The 13,297-nt window shown below is 35.0% G+C and overlaps 1 protein-coding gene across 2 annotated transcripts in view; it reads right to left on the bottom strand.

Annotated features, from left to right (window-relative positions):
• The window catches only part of LOC143236953 (DNA polymerase epsilon subunit 3-like), a 47,573-nt gene extending 39,769 nt beyond the window's left edge, over positions 1–7,804 (bottom strand). The window contains exon 1 of one of the 2 annotated variants that reach the window (XM_076475678.1): positions 7,661–7,804. The gene's annotated coding sequence lies outside the window, so the exon portion shown is untranslated. The remainder of the gene's footprint in view (positions 1–7,660) is intronic. The other variant, XM_076475684.1, reaches the window with a different exon arrangement.
• Positions 7,805–13,297: the final 5,493 nt, after the last annotated feature.

Genomic DNA, 13,297 nt, shown 5'->3' with positions numbered 1-13,297 from the left:
GACAGAAAATGATACAGAAATATCGAATTCTCAAAGAACAGATTGTGAAAGGATGGCCCGAAAATCGAGACGAGGTACCACCAGAAGCAAGGCCATATTGGGATTTCCAAGAAGAGCTGACAGTATATGATGATATATTATTCAAAGGAGAGAGAGTCATGATACCAAGGTCAATGAGACATAACATACTGAAACTCGTACATCAAAGCCATCAAGGAGTTGTGAGAGCAAAGCAGCTTGCACGTGACATTTTATTTTGGAAAGGAATGAACAAACAAATCGAAGACACTGTCTCAAAATGTACCACATGTCAAACAATGAGAAATGCACAACAAAAAAGAACCAATGATCAGCACACCTACACCAACGTTGCCATGGCAATATGTTTCAACAGACTTATTTGAAAACCAAGGAACACATTATCTAGTAGTAGTTGATCATTGCAGTGGATATTTGGAGATCAATGAATATGAAAAAGAGATCACATCCGAACAAACAGTTCAGAAGTTGAAGAAACTTTTCGCTACGCATGGCATACCTCAGATTGTGTATTCGGACAATGGTCCACAGTATGATGCTAAAGAGTTTAAAGATTTCAGTCAGATCTGGGGATTTAAACACCAAACATTCAGTGCCCGATATCCACAAGCAAATGGACTGGCGGAACGTGCAGTTCAGACAGCGAAAAGACTTGTTATAAAATCTCTGAAAGAAAAATCAGACCTGCATTTAGTATTATTAGACTACCGAAATACACCAAAAGATGCAAAAATTGGATCACCAGTGCAAAGGTGCATGAGTCGTAGAACCAGAATGAGGTTACCGACAAATGAGAAGTTGCTTATTCCACAAGTGATAAAGTGACGTCAGAAATCGACATTCAGAAACAGAAAAGTAAATCAAGATATGATCAGAATTCAAAACCACTGGATCTTGAAAAAATGTGTAAGATACAGACATGAAAACAAGTGGATGCCAGCTCAGTTATTAGGGCAAGCTGAGAAACCCCGAAGCTACATATTACAAACACCAGCAGGCAGGATGATTTGTAGAAATCATAGACATTTATCGCAAACAAATGAAGATGATGTCTATCACAGTGCTCGACAGAGATATCTTAGAAGAAAATCACAAGATGATTTGATTGCAGAAGAGTCTGTCCCAGAAAATGTGCCAAATATCCCTAAAACACCCCCAAGACAAAATATGTCTCAATCAGGGTCACCCAGAGCTAGCCATATATGTGAATCTCTACAATTGAAACAAAGTATTACACATGCTAAAAATAAAAATAAAATGCAAAATATTGCTCCTGCTCAAAAGAGTGAAATTGTAACAAGAACAGGTAGAATTTCTAAAGCTCCTACAAAACTAAGAGATTTTATTATGTGAATTGTTAAAATGAGCAAGAATGTTACAAGAAAAATGTAATACTTAATGATTGAGAATAAGAGTTGTAAAAGAAAGAATACTTTTGTATTTGTAAGAGTTAAAATACTCTTGTATTTGTGTAGTAATTTGGTAGAATTTTTTTACTTCATTTTATATATTATTATGTTGTTATATCTGATTGATATAATGTGTTATGTAGTTAGTAAAAAAAAAAAAAGAAGGTCCAGTTTTAATGTTAAAGAAAAATTTAATTTTCTGTGTATTTACACTTATCATATTAAAAGAAAAATACATTTATCATATTATCAAAATAGACATTAATAACAACATAGTTTATTATGTCTTTTGATGTTATAACTATAAGATATGTAAATCCAAATTTATGTAACAATAGTTAATTGTCTTAATTGTTAAAAAAAAAAGGGAGATGTTATGTATGTGACATTATTAGCCAATCAGCACTTAGTATTTTGTATGTGCGAGGCTATTCTAAATAAAGTACAGGAAGCTGCGGCACGTCTGAGTTTTGTTGTTACTCGATAACAAGCGTTTTATGAGAACCCAAAGACACAACAAGTACTGTTATATTTATATAAATTAGCTGTAGTATCCGTCCCCTGGATGGAAATTATGTAAATAATTCATGATTAATGAAAGGTTACCTCAGAACATAAAAAAATACTTCCCATATGTATATTTGTAAAAAATGCAAAAAACAAACTTTCACAACAATTGTAAAATATAAAACGTAAAACCGTAACTTTGCATGTATCTGCGCATGAGCCCAACCAACCTTCATGCCAAATCAGATGGAGATTCATCAACAGGGGGCAAAGTAGTGGTAAAAAATGCTTATAAAAACTGCAAAACTAAAAATGTGTATTACTCTCTCATGGACCTAATGAACATACATATATTGCGAAGTAGTTACATAGACACACTGTACAACAGACATTACTATTATATGCATATAGATGTAGTCTACTCAAACTGGACCGTTGATATTTGTGTGGTGCCTGGACCTTTGCTTTTTCTTATTTACATTAATTAGAATGATAGGGTAATAATAAATTACTAGAGTATGGAGATTAAAAATATTTTTTTCAATACAGTTATAATTATTTTTTTCTATAAAATGCACTAGTTGGGCCTCACTTAGAATACTTTGTTCCTGAAACTATGTTCCAAACTTAGCTTGGACAGCTGGACGCTGTGTTCTTATCCACAAAAATTAAATTATGGATAAGATATATTTTTTAAATTAAAGTCACCATTTGTATCGGTCTTATAACAATTTCTAGCACAGCATTTAAAGTCTTGAGATGTGTGATTTGACAAAATGAAATAGAAAATACCATTTAGCTATTGCATATTAATATTTAAAACTTGAAAATATTTATAATTGTATAAAGTAATTTTTTTTTATGGCAGAATCAACAATAACGATTAAATTAGTCCCTGCATGTTACAAAGTCAGTAACTGAAATTAATTAAATTAAAACCAGTTATTGAACTTTTTAATTGGATCACAACTGTAGTTTTTGCCCTTGCTGTTTTGATTTTGTTTTTTATATTGAATTTAAGAGAGAAAGAGAGAATTTAAATGAAGTATTTACTACTAAAAGCACGAGTTGCACATATGGTTTTTGCAAAATATTGTTAAAGGTGAAATTCAAACTGTAAAGTATTCTACAGGTTTGAACTTTGAAGTCTCAATTGTGGTATAAAACTAAAGGTTTAAACCCCATTTTATGAAGTATACAATCAGTCATGGACAAGTACTAAGCAATATGATCATTTTTTACAAGAAGGTATTATCTTGTACATCCTCATAAACCTCTATCATCTTGCAGTAGACAACCATAGAATATAAACCATTAAAGTATAGCCAATCAAATACTATTACCCCTTACCCCATAGCATGCATTAATCTTACATTTCAGAGATAACTGAAATAAATAAATTTTGCAAAATTAAATTTGACCAACAAAGAGGTAAAAAAGTGAATAAACTGAGCACTCATAGTTTTTTATAGTTTTTTCAACAGCATATTTTGCGTTCTTCAAAACAGAAAATGATTCTATAAACGCCTAAACTGAATTCACATTTCATCTTATTTCAGTAGCTGAACAATCAGAAAACAGATCAATGTAATCAAGAACTAGCCACTCTAAGAGTGACAACCACAAAGTTTCTGTACATGAGATAAAGCAAAACACAATGAAACTATCTGAAGAAAATTAGTAGTAGAGAAAGCAACATCAAGTGCTGAGTTTAGCACATAATCATCTGTAGGATGTTTGATGTAAGCACTCATATAATATTTTTTTAAGTTTCTAGATGCAAAATGTATACTATAGCTAGGAAAATGAGATATGAGGTACTTGCGTACCACAACCCATTCTTTCTTATCATGAACATGCCCTTAAGGCTAACTTTAATACCAATAAAAATTGTAATGAAAAATCACATTAAAATTGCAACCCTCATTGGAACATGGCTTAAATGCAACAGATTATCACAGGATGCACAACACAAAAAACATTAATTAAAACACAGTATTCAGTTTCTGAGGTAGGCAAAGTGTAAATGTATTTAAATAGTGTGTTGTGTGACTTTGTGATTATTAATAAGCAAATTAAAAAAAGGGAAATCTTTAGATTGAAATACAAAGTAAAATATAATTAATGTTCAAAAATTCAAGAGCACAAACATATAAAATAGAGCAAACTCTTCATATGAGTTACAGTACAGATGACATATACAAACAAATTTATCAGTTGATTAGTGTGACTAAATAATTATTCTAATATATACATGAGTAATATATGAAGTTGACATCAAAACCCGGTTTCTATTGTTATAAGTCTGCAAACATATCATTGTGCCACTAGGGAGAAGGTAATAGCATACTTAAAATGTGCTCATGGAATTATGCTGACTTCAACAAACAAGGAAAAACATAAAATAGGCAGGAGGCATGTAACATAAATCAACTTGGGAGAGAGAATTGAAAGAACTATTTCTCATACAACGTATGTAGAACAATATCAAGAAGAAGAAAACTATATGCAGTACAATACAATACAATGCATTTAAGCCAATATTTAGAACAAGCAGATATACTAAATTAAAACAACATGCTGAACAAAAATCAGAAATGAGATATTAAGATAATATCACTGGAATGTTTCAGTTTGAAATATTTAACTGAAACTTTAGGTAAGATAATGTTGAAACTGTGTATAATCTAAGAAAAGGAAACATATATAGATATATATACACACATATTTACCTATTTACAAAGTTAAGAGCACACGATAATATAAAGAAAAAACTTTGCTCTTTGTGAAGTTTATATTAGGAAAAATCCATTTAGATTTAGAGTGTTTAATCATGGCACAGCAAACACCTCTTTCATAATTCAAAAGTTCTCTATAATATATTCTGATAAATATTCTTGTTTGTGCAGTATTTAGAAGAAGAAATAATAAAAATGATCTTAATAATGTACAAAATACAAGTAGAAAGTACACATATAAAGATACACATATTTACATTTCTAAGATTTTGGCTGGTTGTAATTAAGGGTGTTGAGTAAGTTCTCAAGTAATTAGCATTTTTGTAATGATAGAATGTAAGTGATTTATTTGGTGTTTGCAAAACCGAAGGAAATGAAAACAAAAGAAAAGGCAGTTGTGTGATTGATAGTTAGTAGTTTGTAACTGCATCATGAAATAGAGCCTTTTGAAACAGACTTTGTGGGGAATACAGTATTATGGTATAATCATGGAATACATAAGCACAGTTATGTAGTGTTCTTCCTTTCTCAATTTTTTTCTTTACTGTATTGGTATATTACCATTACAATGGTTTATCACATGCCAGCCAAATCTTCACTGCAGAGGTATAACCAAACACAGGTTTTCAGACTATCTTGCTTTAGCACATATTTATAGGTGTATTTTATATAAAGTAAGGACTGAAAGCCTGCAAGGAAATACACATGCATGTTCAACATATGTTCATTGAAACTCATGAATATGATGTCTCTTAATAGTTACGGTGGTGTTCTAGGTATACAAATAACCATAAGGTTTTTGAGTTGCTGATATTCTATGTTATTTTGTGATCACCATATACTATTTTATGAGCCCATATCCAGTATATAATAAAATATTGTGCAAATATTCTGCAATGAAGTTTCATCTAGCAGTATAGGATAAGGTCGCAACTCTTTTTATTTTTATTTGTTTTTAGCAGTTGATCTCATATCTAGTGAACTGGCAGGTAACACGCCTACTTAAACTATTGAGAGTTATCTATTACTCCCAGCCATAGTGACTAAGGGATAGATGTAGCTACTTTATCAACACAGTCACAATGCTATACATTTAGGTAGCCTGTTTCTTCTCCAGTCTATGACTCATTATGAATAATCAGGGAAGATTTCATGTGTTCTTCTCTTCTTCTCTTGGATGAAAGTACTATTCAATACTTTCTTCATTATCATCAACATTTATTAACTTGTTTACTTTATACTTTTTTATGATGTTTCTATTGTAGAGGCTATCAGTAGAACACAGTTTGAGCTTATGAATTTGCTTCATGTGTTTTTGTGTTGCACACTAATTTCTTATTTTCACAGATTGAATCATTGTAAAGCAAGCTAGGGTCTAGTCCAGCCAGATCCACAGGGTTTTTATATTCTTCTAAAGTATACTAGAGTCACAATTAGTGTGCTTATTCAAACCAACAAACGTTCACTATTTTATCATATGCTGTCTTTTATGTCATGACTACTTTTCCCATCTGTTGACACCTGAATTTGCACATATTGATTTATACATGTTGCTACACATTTCTGTAACCCTGTTGAAGTTATGGCAAATCTTAAGCTGGTGTGCATAACGTATATGCACTAGGAGCTTAACATTACATCTAAACATTGAGATGATTGTACAACAGCCAGTTGATCATTACTTTGTTGCACTGCATGCCATCATAAGATACTACAAGTTATCATCTAAATCATATTGATTTGAGTTCAGAAACTCATAAAAATATGCTTTGCAACTTGGACGAGATGTTTAGACAAACTGTAAGACTAAGAATGATAGAATGTAGTATGAAACCTATCCATACCCAATGAAGTGCACAATTTCATAAGGAACAAACTGTTAAAGTTTAATCTGTAATTAGCATTGACCTCTTCTGGTGTTCAGAAACAAGTTAACTACTGCTCAACAAATTTGCCTCGACTGTTTGAGCCACTGTATCAGGCAATGAATACTCCTCAGCCCATTTAGTGAAGTAATTGATTAAGATCAGGATTTAATGGTTATCAAGATAATTTAAGAGAATGGACCCACAGTATAATCACCTGGAACGAAACAAGAACAATTTGTTGTCATAGCAGACATTTCTTTCTGTAAGCACCCTATTTCCTTGTGTAAATACAGCCATTAAAATTATCTTTGCAAGTTAGTTTGTACTTACTAACCCCCAGTATGTGTATTATGTAGAACATAAAGAAGAGACTTTGGAACCATATGTTGAATTACAAGTTTGGTACTGTGCTTGCCAGAGTTGTAGTGATAATAAAGCACTCTCTCCCTTACACTTTGGATCAATCATGCTATTACCAGAAGCTATTTCTCTCTGAATAACTTTAATCAATCTATAAGTTTCATGCTACACTTTTTTACACAACAAGTATTGTTGTGTTTCTTTTCTCAATACATTTGCTATCTGCACTTCTGCTTTGACAACTCATTCAGAAATGTACAGTGAAGTAATATTCTTGTAATGCTGTGATCCAACGTATGATTGTAACACCCTGTTTTAAAACATTCATCAGCCTCCTCAACATTGCAGTAAGTAGTTGTAAAAGGTTTTGGTGACAACACTGTTTTTCACTACACAGTTACATCATTTAGCAGATTGGGTTTGTGTATGCTACAACATGCTTCACATATGATTGTATTTGAAACAGATTTGGTCTTATTCTCTGTTGTTGCATTCGTATTCATGATAAACAGAAGATTCCTTCTCAAATAAACTAAGACTAATGAATGAACCATAGCATATTTTAATGATTGAAATGGATGTGCAGTGCACAATAAATCTAAATTGGGAATCTACCTCAGTTGGTTCTGACTATAGTGCTGCTATTGTTGAAATGTTGGACGTAAAGCATATATGATATCATATAAAGATAAGGATTGTGACTACTCGAATATATGCCAGCGAAAAAAATGTTACTTACACAAATAATGCTTCATTCTCACTGTCATCCTCATAATGGAAGTTCCATCAACTGCCTAAACTTCCGATACTGTGCGCCATCTCCTCACAAGATCAGTTACTCTCATTTATTTTGCCTTCTATATGCAAACTTTTTATTAAGCATGCTCCAAGCTTTCTACAATACCCTATTGGAATACAATCATTCCAACATGTGTTTCCTGCAGATCATCATGTGTCATTTATCCACCTATTAGAGCATAATACACTTGCGCAATGCATGTAGCTCCTTCTAGGCACCTCTACGAAGAAAAACTGTCACCTCTCTTTTGGCAACGCTTGCACTTGGGCATCTTTTATTATTATTATTTTCTTGTTCAGTGTTTGAGATATTATTGTTTTCGAAGTTGTTGAATTTAATTTCACGTATCAGGATTTGATTTGACATTATTTCAGTTTGCTTAGCGTTACTCTGGTCGCATTTCTCCGTTGTTTCAAATGCTTTCGTCGATTAATTCAACACGAATTCCAAATTTAATGTCACCACTTCGGAGTTCACGCCATCAACATACGCTATACCACACTTTCGAGTGCTGGCAACCTGAGGGGAGATTTATTTTCACTTATTCATTGAAAGATTGAACGTTATATAAATCAACCTTTATCACCAAACAGTGCCACTCTTTCTCCTGAGTCTGTAAAACCTATCAGGTTAACGAGGACTTTGATCATCTGTTTCCTTATGATTTTAACATGTCATACCTTACCCCCTGATGATTCTGTTTGGCCATGCATTTTTTTTTACTTTATTTCTCAGGTATGTGATGTTTTATCCCTTGCTCCTATACCTTATGACTCACGTCCAGGTTTTTATTATTCGACATTCCATTTATTTCCCCACCTCCCTTGTCCCAGGTATCTGCTTCCTTCCCTTCTCCCCGTGATCTTGTAACTTGCCATCATCTATCAGAGGCAATAAAGAACCTCCTCACCCAACAGGCTATTGAACCTATTCTACATCATTCATCGGGATTTTACTTCCATCTGTATGTTTTTCTCAAAGCCTCTGGAGTCTGGAGGCCTGTTATTGACCTTAGCCTCCTCAATCACTTTATTCATCTACCACACTTTACCTTGCAATCTTACCTCTCTCTTTGATGGGCTTTTTCTCCATGTCTACGAATGACCAAGATGGAGATCTCCAATGCCTATTTGCATACTTCCATCTCAGAACAATCTCATCATTATTTTCGGGTGTGGCAATTGAGGGGTAGTATACCAATTTTATGCCTTACCCTTCAGGCTGGCTTTGGCTTCTGTCAGGTGGTACAAGTTTTTACTCTTCATCTTTATGCTCTTGAGCAGTATTTTCATGCTTACATAGATAGATGGCTACCTCTGGCCCATTCTAAACAGGAGTTGACCCATATCCTACGCCTTCTAAAAGTTGCTCAGGTAGGCTAGTTTATCAAATCAGATAAGTGTTTCCTCCATCCTACCAAGTGCTTGTCCATTTGGATGTCTTTGTCAACACTTTCATTACTAGGGCTCAACCTTTTCCTCTAAGACTTCACTCTATGGAATTGTTAGTTTGTCATTCCCTGTCTGCTTTTTCACTTTCCACACACGAGGTTCTGTTACGTATGGGATGTGGTTTTCTGTGATTTCACTAATCCACTTTGGCCCTGCACACGTGTGAGCTCTGCACAATCAATGTACCCTTGCTTGGTATCCATTGGATGCTCCCATAACTCTTCCTCCTTCCCTCTGCACAATCAATGGAACCTTGTTTGGTATCCATTGGATGCTCCCATCACTCTTCTTCCTTCCCTCTTAGACGACCTCTGATAGCGGTTAAAAAAGACTCACACATTGACATGTGTCCCACTTCTTCCTCCTCATCTAGACTTGCATCTTGTTTGGATGCATTCCTTCAGGGCTGATATACATGGTCCGATCACCACGAGGCTTAAAATTGTTGGTGTTTAGAAGAACAATCTTTAGTATCAACATTCTAGAGCTCCTAGCCACTTGTTGGGCTTTGGATCACTTTCTTAACATTGCCAGACACAGTCTGATAAGGATCCATCCATTCTGACAATTCCGTGGTAGTGGCTCATATCAATCACCAAGGTGGTACCCACTGGAGATCCCTCTATTTTTCCACGTTGGATCTCCTATATTGAGCCAATGTGCAACATATTTCTTTAAATGAGTATTCTGTCCTCGGTGCTTTCAATATCGTGGCAGATCATTTTTCCCACTCCAAGAAGGCTTATCCAATGGAATAGTACCATCATCCTCATTTTTCAGTGGCATTGCAATCTGTGAGAAGTTCTTCCCACCAGTACTTTTGCTACTGCCTTCAGTCACCAATTATTTCTCTTTTGGTCCTTGGTTACTTATTCTTGGGCTCTGGTTGTAAATGTCTTCAGCCATTCAACCAGAATTAGGCTAACAAATTTCAATATGTTTATGCTCCCATCATACTGCTTCACTGGGTAAGTTCTCTGATCTATGCCACTCTGTGAAGGATACTTCTGATAACTTCCTACTAGCTAGCTCAATCATGGTTTTCTCGATTACTTCACCTACAATTATTTCCTCCAAATTTATTTCCCGTAATACCTGACCTCCTCCATCAACCCAGTCAACAGTTCTATATCTTGTACTTCATGTCTCTCAGCTTCAAGCCTAAATTTTGTCTGATCCTTGGTGAAGAGACCCGATTTTTCCCATCATATAACCTTTTATTTGGCTCAGTCCATCCATCCTTTCTCTATGGAAGAATATCAGTTAAAGTGGAAGGTCTTTTGTAAATGGGCCAAAACTCAGTGATTTATTGCTGCTTGCTCTACTGTTCCGAGTTTCTTACGTGGCTTTTCGACCAGGAGTCTTCAGTCTCCTCAATTTCAGGTAATTGGGCAGCTTTATCTTATACCTTTAACCTCTCCCATTGCTACAGGTTTTGCTATCACCCAGTCCATTTATTCTGGGTTCGTCAGCCTCCTTCGTGATCTGTCTTTCTGGATTGGGATATTAATGAGTTTTCATTCCCTTACTTTACCTCAGTTCGAACCTATATTCTCGTGTTCTTTGTTTCACCTGTCGTTTAAAGCATATTTTCTTCTCCTTCCATTTTATGAACATCGACAGTCCGACTTGCTCACCATCAATGTTACACATATACACACACTTTAACACTGGACCTGTATTATCTTTGCTTTATCCAGATCATTCCTTTCTCCCTAAAATCTCGGTAGCTCGGGAAAATAACTCTTTCCTTTCACCAATTTTCCTACCTTCTATTTCTCATTTCTACCCTATCCTGATCCAAATAGACTTCTATGTCCTGTGCATGCTCTTCGTTGTTATATTGCCCACACGGCTTCCTTCTGTAGTTCCTGTTTTCACCTTTTTATCACTTGGCAATCTCCTCATCAAGGAATCTTTCCACTTTTACTTTCATCAATTGAGTTCGTTATTTAATACAACTGGTATAGTCTTTCTTGTCCCCTTCCCAGCTTAATTTGTACTGTGTTACCTATAATCAAATCTGACGCGTCACGTTTTCTCTTGTTCCTCATCTTCATCGACCTCTGGAGGAAATCCTTCAATCAGAAATGTGGATCAACCCTAACACATTCATCTCCCATTATTTACATCATATCACGGTTTCAGCTTCCTTAGAACTTTGCTTTCTATCTCTAGCTATACTTCAGTCTTCAGTGTAACTCTGACACTGGGCAAGTCTTTTATTAAATATTTTCTTTCAGGGGTCCGATCTTTATACTATCAATACTGGAATCTTGCTATGTTATGAGTAGTACCTGACCAGATATTCCTTAACTCTGACCCAGATTGTACACCATGTTGAACTTCACTTTCTTCCCATGTATTGAGATGAGGTATTTCACAAGATCATTTGTGGGTGGATAACCTCGCAATATTTCCCTCATAAATTTGCTTGTTTTAGACCATACCACTCATGGACTTCATGGCAGAAGAGGATAGCTGCCCATCCATGTTATTCCTCGACTGAATAAATTGGTATGGCCTGCTTTTCTAAATAGGATTTTGTGATCACCCATTGCACCATCTCAGGTGTCAACATTCCTTCAAACTTTCAATACATTTTCACCCTCTTTTCTTCAAGTGGACTAGACTTCTTACCACTTACCAACTCCAAGCTGTTGGAATGGTTGACTATGGAGGCAACCTGTTGGATGGGTTTACATAACATGGCTACAACAGTTCAGTTCAGAGTAGGGCAATGGTGTTCTACTGATGTAAAAGAAGTGACCTCCTCCGAGTTGCGATTTAACAAACACGGAGTGAGACGTCCAAATGCAGTTCACCATTTGATTGGGAGCCCTCTTCCTACCATCGCGTGATTATCGGTACCCTGCGGGCTGGTTTTGGTTTTCGATTGAACCAATTAATGTAAATCCTCACACAGGTTTCAGGTTATCTATCTTTATCTTTCAATCCTCTTTCTGTGTTATGGGTCAGTGTAGAGATACACGGGACTATTCTGGTCCTATCTTGGTTCTTCCTTGTTTTCTCTTGTTACGTGGATGTTATTTTGCTTTTAGATGGTCACTACCTAATTCATGGCTGTGGGAGTTGATTGCTTGGGATAGACTTTCTTTCAATATTGGATGGCACATTACCAACTTGATATCTCAGAGTTATTCCTGTTAAACACCAAAGAATCAAAGCTGTTCTAAATTTCCTGGTTCTTGGGTTTGAAGTGGTATGAATGCACATAAACATTTTATATATCTCAAATAGTGACGAGCACACTCTCTTTAGAAAAATGCTATGAAAGCAGACCACCTATTGTAATAACATAGAAAGTCAGTTTCTACTCCAACAACCACCACAAGGATGACATGGAGAGCAATTTCTTGAATTATGTCTACTTTCTACTTTGACCCGTGACCCCATAACCGTCAATTAATTAATAATGAGAAACACTGTGGAAGGGTATTAAGAGGTGGGTGTTGAAAGTGAGTAGCAGAAAGCACGCCTTTTGCCAATACTTTTGCTTCTTCTGCCTGCTTCGACAAAGTCGTTGTGACCATCGCACATTGTATATACCGTATATCGTGTTCTTAAAACTTATACAAAACTTTTGGCGAGATATTAATAAATACTCTAATAATATGTTATAAATAAATTGTGCGAAAGGCAGGGTTTTGTATTATTTGTCATGGCATCCATCGACCTCCACATTATTTTACGTTCATAACCCGCCCAAGGCAGGAATACCTCAGCTTGTAAACAAATGTTTAACATCCTCTATCCTATACACATATTCATAGCAATATAGTAATTTGTTTCCATTTCAATATGCTTTCCTTTAACACACCTCACAGTTGGTGTACGTGTAGACTTAAAGTATGCAATCTGTACATATTTAGAAAAACATTAACAACAAAAACGCCTGAGTGTCTAATTTAACCCTTCAGTCTCAATTCAAGCAAAATACCAATTAAGAAACTATAGGAATTTTCTCAATGTTTTGTCAATATGCGTGTTGTTCATGGTATATTATTAATACATTTTTTTAGTAAATAAAGTATTGTCCTAATCATATTTTACATAGTTAATCCACCACAACAGTGAAAAGAAAAACGAATGTAAACCACTTTAT

Source organism: Tachypleus tridentatus, chromosome 13 (genome assembly GCF_004210375.1).
Source record: "Tachypleus tridentatus isolate NWPU-2018 chromosome 13, ASM421037v1, whole genome shotgun sequence".
In the NCBI taxonomy this organism is placed as follows: Eukaryota; Metazoa; Arthropoda; class Merostomata; order Xiphosura; family Limulidae; genus Tachypleus; species Tachypleus tridentatus.
Note: the sequence above shows the minus strand (reverse complement) of the source record. Positions and strands in the feature narration are given on the sequence as shown.